This window comes from Alligator mississippiensis, chromosome 6 (genome assembly GCF_030867095.1).
Source record: "Alligator mississippiensis isolate rAllMis1 chromosome 6, rAllMis1, whole genome shotgun sequence".
Lineage (NCBI taxonomy): Eukaryota > Metazoa > Chordata > Crocodylia > Alligatoridae > Alligator > Alligator mississippiensis.
In genome coordinates, this window is record NC_081829.1 from 56,072,133 (window position 1) to 56,081,483 (window position 9,351).

Here is a 9,351-nt window from a genome sequence, read left to right on the forward strand (position 1 = left end):
CTCCCCACTGTTCCTGTCTGTGTAGGGCACTCTGACTGGCTGCCAAGACAGCCAATCATAGCACAAATAAAGCATTATGGACAGACAGGTTTTTATAATATTAGAATTTGATGTGAGCCAGCCGGCTTCTTGGGACTTTTATGCGGAAAGGCTATCCTATTACCTGGAAGCCAACAGAGCAGAAAACCCAGAACAGAAGCATGTGATCCTCCTGATAGTCTGTCATGCCAAATCCCTCACAGCACCTGCTTTACCAAACACTAGGTCTTATGCTGAACTAATTGCTCTGGTAAAGGCACATTTTTGCCCAAGCCCATCTGTTACCCTGCAGAGATTTCATTTTTTTAAACGGGACCAAAAGGCCAATGAAAGCATATCAGATTACCTGGTTGAGCTCCATTGCCTTGCCAAATTTTGTGAGTTTGGTGATCTCCTGGATGGCCTGGTTCACGACCGTCTTATTTGTGGGGTTCAAGATGAAGCAATCCAACGTCGCCTGCTCTCTGAACCAAATTTGACCTTGGCTACTACACAAGAAAAAGCCTTGGCAGCTGAAACAGCATCCCATAACGTGAGAGAAATTTGCCAGATGTTCTCCAGCAACGTCCACTTGCTCCAGAAAGATCAAGAATCAGATCATCACCAGCAAATTCAGCAGATTATACCCTCACCAATAGTACCCCATAAACCAATTAATCCACAGACATGTTTGAGTTGTGGCGGCCAACATAGGCGAAGGCAGTGCAGGTTTAGGAATTCGGAGTGTCATGTCTGCAGGAAGAGGGGCCACATAAAGAGGGTTTGCTGCTCGAAGGCCAGTTCCAGGAGACAAAAAGACTGTGGCAAATGTATTCACTCCCAAACCACTCACAGATTAAAGTCCTCCCCAGAATGTTAGGTACAAAAACTCTATTTGATTCAAAATGTTGGTGTTGTTGAAACTCAAGGTTCTGAGATGATTGCAACTGTAGTAATAAATGGAAAGAAGTTCAAAATGGAAGTGGACTCGAGTTCGGGAGCATCCCTCATAAATGAAAACACGTTCTTCCAGTTGTTTCAGCACCCTTTCCCCAAGCTATTGAAACCTGATCGCCTGTGTGACTATGATGGACAGATTGTGGAAACTTTGGGTAGCTGCAGTGTAGATGTCCAGTATGGATCTGTTAGACAGTGTCTACCCCTCATTGTCACTAAGGGTTTCTGCAAAAGTCTTCTGGGGAGACATTGGTTTTCACTATTGGGAATCAGTATTCCAGACATACACAGTCTGCACAGAAAGTCTGGAAAGGCTTGCAAGAGAGTTTCCCCAGGTATTCTCTGAGGAATTAGGAACTAACTCTGGTCCACCTGTGATGTTCCAAATGGACCCTGTGATAGTCCCTATCTTTATGAAGGCTTGGAATGTACCTTTTGAACTGTGGTCGAAAACTGATGCAGAATTAGATTGCCTTATTGCAAGGGGTCCTCCAGCCAATCGTACATACAAACAGAGCCACACCAATTGTTCTTGTTTTAAAACCTAATGGCAGTGTTCGCATCTATGGGGATTACAAGTGCACTGTTAATAAAGCACTTAAGCAGGACCCACACCTAGTGCCTGCCATTAACCAGTTACTGTCTGTTCTTGCAGGAGGGAAGGTTTTTGCCAAACTTGACCTTGCTCAAGCCTATCAGCAACTGATAGCGGACAACAAGGCTTCTGAGGCCCAAACAATAATTACACACCAAGGAGCGTTCCGTGTCAGGCGCCTCCAGTTTGGAATTTCTGTGGCACCAGGAATTTTCCAGAGGTTCATGGAGAAAATGCTAGCAGGAATTCCCGGAGTTGTGCCATACTTTGATGATGTGTTGATCATGGGGTCATCTAGAGAGAAACTCACTGAGAGACTCAGAGAAGTTTTACAGAGACTTGATAAAGCTGGTATAAGAGTAAAAAGAGAGAAATGTCAACTGGGAGTTTCCAGTATCAACTTTCTGGGATATCAAATTGATGCTTCTGGCATTCACCCAGTTGAAGACAAGGTAAAAGCAATACATGATGTCCCTATACCAAAATGCAGACAGGATCTTCAAGTATTCTTAGGACTTCTCAGTTTTTATTACATCTTCTTGAAAGACAAAGCCATCATTGCAGAGCCCCTTCATCGCTTACTGAATAAAGGAGCTCAGTGGAAGTGGACTTGCCAGCACAACGAAGCCTTCCAGGGCATCAAGAAATTGCTGACATCAGACTCTGTCCTTGTTCACTATGATGAGCAGAAGCCACTGTCCATTACTTGTGATGCCTCATCATTTGGTGTTGGCACTTTCCTCAGTCACACATTGTCTGATGGCATGGATGCCCCCATTGCTTTTTACTCAAGAACAATGACTTCAACGGACAGGAACTATGCACAGATTGATAAAGAAGCATTGGCAATCATTGCAGGAGTTAAAAAATGTCAAAGTTATGTTTATGGCTGCAAATTCGAAATCTGAATGGACCACAAACACCTTCTTGGAATTTTTACTATGGACAAACCAACTCCTCTTATTTTGTCTCCCCGTATGCAGCACTGGAGCACCATGCTAAATGCATGTGACTATACACTCATGTACAAGCCTGGGAAAGTGATTGCAAATGCTGATGCATTGAGCTGCCTACCACTAAAAATACCTGGTTGTGCTACTCCTCCACCAGTGGAAGTTCTCATGCTGGAATCCATGCTAGAAGCCCCTCTTCAGGCTGATCAGGCTGCTCTTCAGGCTACCCGTGTCCTCAACTGGGTGTGGAGGGGCTGGCCTGCAGAGAAATTGGCTGAGGAATTCAGGCCATTTTCATCACATCAGCATAAGCTGTCTGCCCACAAGGGTTGCCTTTTGTGGGGAAATTGTGTCATAATTCCAGAAGTAGGACACCAAATCATACTGACAACACTGCACGCAGCACACCTAGGCATTGTGAGGATGAAAGTGCTGGCGAGAAGCTATGTATGGTGGCCAGGTATGCACAATGACATAGAAAGGGTTGTGAGAGAGCGCAGCATTTGTCAAGCAACCCATCATAATCCACTGAAGGCACCAGTATTTCCTTGGGAAATGACAAGGGAACCCTGGTCACACATCCACATTGATTTTGCTGGCCCTTGTCAAGGTAAGACCTTCTTAATTGTTGTTGACTCGTACTCAAAATGGCTCGAAGTGATTACTGTTTCAACGCTTACATCAACTGCCTCAATAACAGCTCTCCATCAGCTGTTTGCAACCCATAGGGTGCCCAACACAAGTGTTTCTGATAATGGCAGTACATTCACCTCAGCAGAGTTCCTAGATGTTGCCAGCTGCAACCTCATTTGAACTGTTACCATTGCACCTTGCAGGCCACAGGCCAATGGGCAAGTTGAGCGAATGGTGCAGACTACAAAAGATGCACTGACAAGGATGGTTGTAGGAGACTGGGCTACCAGAGGGGCCAGATTTCTGTTTTCTTAATATGTAATTCCTTGCCCTACAACAGGGTCCAGCCCATCAGAGCTTCTTATAGATCGTCATCTCAGGACATGCCTTGACTGTGTTAACCCAGACCTTGTGAGAGATGCAGTTCAGGAAAGAAAAGAAGTTGGACTCCACATTGGCATCTGGTACCTTATGTCTTTTTGTTCCACTGGAGACTGCGTTTGCTCTAAACTATGGGACAGACCCACAGTGGATTCAGTCTATAATTGTGAGTGTCACAGGACGCGTATCATATGCAGTCCAGACTGATGACAGACACGTTTGGAGACATCTTGTGGACCAGCTGCATGGGCATTCTCCTACTGATAACCCTACACCTGAGCAATCTCCAAGCACCAATCCATCACTGACAGACGTGGATTCATTGTGGAAGTGCCTACCTGTTTCCACCAATGCAAACTCTTTTCCATCACCATCAGAAGGAAGCATCGCTGTTGAGTCTCCAGATAGGCTGACAGGGCCTTCATCTGCTAAATCCCTCACCGAGTCCGGTTCTATGGGAAGACCACAGCGGAAGCTGAGTCCTCTCAATGGTTGGTTGAGTATTCAGTCTAGGGGGAAGGGTTGTTCTGTCTTATTGTGTTTTCCTTGTACTGTCCTTTTAAGGCCAAAGCCCTCATTTTCAGCACTGCAGGGTTCATACTTCTTTGTGGCAGTTTTGCAGTACTGGGGACTCCATTTTTTCTGCCAAGAGGAGCCAGAGGCATTCTTGGTTCCTCTCCCTCCACAGGACTGGACTGGGTCAAGTCAGAGGCAGAGCAAGTATAAGTTCTGCATACATCTACTGAGGGCAATTGTTAAGATCCACCCTGGATATAATTCCAGAGAATTATAATCATAAATAACTGTTAGTTCAACACAGGAGTGTCCAGGGTGTTGTTGCTGAACTCACAGCATATTAGGTGACAAGGATTTTCCAGAGGGATTGTTGGTAATCTCTCTCCAGACTGTTGAGATGACAATGGTAGGTCACTTGCATTTCACATCCATAGAGGAAGGTGGGGATGATGACTGCATTGCAGACTTGGATCTTGGTGTCTTTCTGGAGATTGTGATAAATAAAGACATGCCAAAGCAACTTCCCAAAGGGGGCTCTTGTGCAGTGGATCCTGTGCTGAATCTCCTTATCAATGTTTACTCTCAGAGAAGGGTGATTATGTAGGAAAAGTGACTCAGCTACCTTCAGGGTCTTTCCCTCAATGGGGAAGGGGGTCACATTCATGGTCCAGGGCAGGCTGTTAGAGCACTTTAGTCTTCTTCATCTTGAGAGAGAGGCCCAAGATTGGGTAGGCTTCCTCAGAAAGATCTAGTGTGGCCTAGAGGTTTTTCTCAGTGTGCGCAAGGATGGTGCAGTCATTGGCACATTGATGGTCAAGGATGATTGTTTTGAGTACTTTGGTCTTTGAGTGAAAATGGCCCAGACTGAAGAGACCTCCATCCATTCAGTGTTTAGTCACAAAACAGGCTGCATCTCTTCCTCAAGTTATTACTGGTATTAGTTTGGCAGCCCCCAGGGACTTCATATTTGATCATTTCACATCAAGGGAGATTAACTGAAAAAATGCTTCACAACTGTTTATTCTAATGAGTGTGTTTTCTTCAAGTCACCTAAAGCTGCTCCAAAGAGATCCCTGAAGCTTTCCTTAAATGATACATTCTTCTTTGAATGCTTACAATGGGGCACAAAATTATGTGGCTGTCTATCTGGTGACAGTCTGACAAGGGTGTCAGGGTAATGCACAGCAGTAAGGAGACAGTTTACAAAGTAAAAGAAGATAAGATACAGAGTGACAAGTGATACCAAGACTTCTTTTGGAGAACATGACATAAATAGACAACAAAGAGTTTTATTTTCAATCTAGCACTTGCAACTGTCCACTCCCCCCACACCCTCAAACCTCCTAAACAATCAATTACACATCCTAAAACCCAGGAAGCACAAAGTGGAACACAGTGGTGAAACTAGGAAGTAGGAGATACTGGCAGTGCTTGGAGAGTTTCTATCTCTAAACACAGGGAGGTTAGAAGTCTGTTTCAGGGTAGAATTAATCTGTATTGATGATATAAGGAAGCAGAAAGCGTCGCTAAGGTATGCTTCAGTGAAGCACTTACTAATCTGCTTTACATCTATCTGGGTGCGTCTACATGAGATGCTACTGCACAGTCATTACTGAGCATTTATTTAGTACTTGTATAAACAAGTACTAAATAAATGTGCAGTAATGACTGTGCAGTAACACCAGCAAATGCCTTTTTTGATATTACTGTGCAGTAGCCTAATACTACAGTGCAGTAGCATCATACTGTACAGTCAGCATCTCATGTAGATGCACCCTCTATGTAGAGATGACTTCCCTTCTTCATTTTGCCTTCACCAAAATGTGTCATATGTCAGATCATTCCTACTTAGCTTTAGCAGGTCACGCTTGCATGTCTTTGAATATTGACAACATAGTAAATATTGTTACATCTCAGCTCTGTGTTCATGGGCAACCCTGGCGCAGGACACAGCCTGTCTGACTCACAAAGGACTCACCCGCCCCCCCCCACATAAACGAAACTGATTAAGATGCAGTGAAAGACACACCTAAGACCCTCCAGATAAGGGTGACAAGAGTGAAACAACTGCCCTAGGTCTCATTTGCAACCGAGATGGAACCAGATGACCATTCATTTACATGAAAGATGGAGAACAGAAAGCCTGAAGCAGAGACTGCAGTGAATTCTGGGATCAGAGAAGCAGCAGAGCACTGCATGATGGGGAATCTGTGCTCCAAATGCTAATCAAGCCATGTTCACGCACACCCAGCTCAGCATTTATCAGACCAGTTCTAATCTGGATTTACAAAGGACCCCCCCCCCCGCCAAAGTTTAATAGGCATCTCGGGCCGTACATTCTCTGGTCCCACTATGGGAGGCCTATTTAAACTTGATTGACTAAAACTCAGTTGCCAGGTTAGGGAATGCTGAGGCAAAGAGACCAAGTCAGAGGGGGTATGGGCAACATTTGAACAATGGTAAAGGGGTTCATCACAGTGTCCAGCCCATTGGAGCCCTAACCACAGGTGTTATACTTTTCCCGAGATGACTGGTGGAAGTCCTCCTGCCCAAAGGTTATAAACACCCCAATAATTGCCTTAAGTCTGTTAAAAGACTATAGTAAGATCTGGAAAAGTCATGCTAAACTGAGGCTTGTTCACAACAAGTAAAAATCCAAAACCCTGATGCTGCAAGCTATCTATTGTTTCTGAAGAAACCATGAGATATCCCATCAGTATATCTGCTATCAATAGGAATTTCAAGCTGGCTCCCAAGTATCTGGTTACTCCCTAACCTTATGTGTTTCCCAATTATCAATCAGTTTCTTGAGATGTTCCAAACCAGATAACCCCGTGTCAAGAGAAAAGACAATGATTTACACTATTGAGAATGCTTTGAAGAAGCTTAACTGAGGGTATAAAAATCTGTAAAAAAGCAGCAGTGTGTGTGCTTCAAGAAAAAAAAGTGTGTGCTGACACCATCCCCTGTTGTTCTTGAGACGCTGAAAGAACAGATCGTCTCCCTTCAAGGATTGCGCACGAACTTTACCTGTCAGCTTTGCAACCCAAGTACCTTGGACTGGTGAGATCCCAGTGCTTTCTCTCTCTTTTCTCTCTAGGCAGAAATTTCTGAACCTGAACTGTATTAGTTAAGCTTGAGCTAAGTTTCCCCAAATACTTAGTGAAACCAGGGTAGTATTGTAATTGTTAGCGTTTGTTTTTCCTTTTGCATGTCTATTACTATTAGTACCATTATATATTTCATATACTTAGCAATAAATAACTTTTATAGTTAAACTGATAGTAACTGGGTACATTTTTCCTTCTCCTTCCTCACATGCTCTGCAGCAACGCTGCTTTTACCTAAGCTAAAGATCCCTGTGAAGCCCAAAAATACTGCGGGGTCTGCTCATCAAGAGGCCAAAGATTGGGACGTGCTGAGCTTGAAACACATAAGGGGATCAGCTTGTACCGTCTGATTGACTCAGTTTGACTCAGACGTGCCCTTATGAACTGAATGCTGGCCCATGAGGGTGTCAGCTGGACACCCAGCTGGATTCAGAGGGATTCTGTTCACCTGTGTGCTTGTGCCTGACTGCAGTTTATTGTTGCTCGGATGAACTGATTCTTGGCATATGAGGGTGTCAGCCTGTCCGTGCTGATCAACCCGGCTGGGTCAGGTGTGTCACGTTAATCTGTGTGTGTTTGTGTGTATGACTGATTTGGTGACTGGAGGAACCGAGCCCCATTGAAACTGAGTCCTGCAAGATAGCTCCGTTGGTGGGGTGAGGACTTGCAGAAGGGAGATATACAGCTCCGTATAGAAACACAAGTAACACAAGCAGCACATTGACAGAATTACCAAGACCCTAGAAACGTATCCCTAATAAATGAGTAAACCCCAAAGTAATGGGCAAATCTGGTAACAATATCCATCTATAGACTAGTGTCCTTGTGCAGCCTCTATTTGTACTGTGAACAATAAAGACTTCATTTTAGATCTACCACTAAGAATCCCTGCCCTCACAGAGATCCTAAAAAGGTGCCCAGTTAGCTTCCACAGCTACATCACTGATAATTTATTGCTACACCTGCCATATGTTGGTTTCCATTCCATACTAATCTCTTCAATCTCTGCTCTGCCACATGACCAACCCTTTAGCTTCTTCACATTCTACAAGCTGCCCCTTGTCATCATTTTCTTCCTAAATCATCTGTTAGATCTCCTGTGTCTGTCCATGTCCAATACTGTTCCTTGAAATGAGGAGACATTTTGAGTTTTTCCTAGTGCTTATTTCTCCATGCTTTGCTCTCTATTATGCTGCTGCTCCATTATTACTGCAGTATGTTCCCTTTGGGAGTAACATGCCACCCCACTCGCATTACAGTTTTAAATTAGAGGCATCTAAGAAGAATGCAATGGTTCAAGCAGGAGCTTGATCATCTTTTTCTAGATAAGTGCTTCTAGAGCCTCGTCAGTCAGTGGTGACTGGAAATCTTGAATATCTACCAGCTGTTTAAGTGGTTTATGTACACTCAGAGAGTTTTATTTTGTTATTATAGCATATAAATATTTCTATTTGCAGGACCTTTGTTTGCCACCTATGTCAACAGGTAAGGGATGAAATGAGTATATGGAATGAAGCTCCTCTTACATTGCCACTACCTGAGTTATAGGTAGGAACATGCCACTTTCTAGAGCTCTCAATGTGTCCTCATTAGGCATTGCTGAAACTGTCATGTTAATAATATTATAATAACAACAGGCTGCTGTATAGATGTAAGGAAGCAAGTTATTCACCAGGAAATATGACATAGGAGCTAAAAGTTTTATTTTAACATGTATGAAGTGGAAGGTTAATAGAAATCAATTCCTTTCAGATGTTGAGGGTATTTTCTCAATTTTTATGGTGACTACCTGTTTCTATTGCTCAACACTTGGCCCGTGCCTTTCAGAGGGATCTGTGCCTCAGCAAGTAGTGGTGACTGGGTTTCTTTCATAGGCTGTGCCTCAGGATCCAGTGGAGGAGAAACTTTAGGTTTCAATTCCCTGAACATGCATATCTCTTATATTGCAATTTGTGCTGCTGCTATAAAGTCACCCCTGTAAAATCACAGCAGCATGGAAAAAGTGAAGGAGAAAAAAATCTGCATTTCAGGCAAGACCTCCCCCCCCTCCCCCCGCCCCTCTGAAGAGTGGAAAGTTTCTACTGGGATCTGCCAGCTCTTCCCCCAGCCCACCCCACAACCTGTTGCCTTCTCCTTAGCAAAGGCAGCATTATGCACCCGGTATTCTTCATGAAATGCTGAGCAGTTA

General features: G+C 44.0%; 1 pseudogene; it reads left to right on the forward strand.

Moving 5' to 3' along the window:
- The first annotated feature begins 253 nt into the window (after positions 1-253).
- LOC109282379 (uncharacterized protein K02A2.6-like) lies at positions 254-7,302 on the forward strand (annotated as a pseudogene).
- The last annotated feature ends 2,049 nt before the right edge of the window (positions 7,303-9,351 follow it).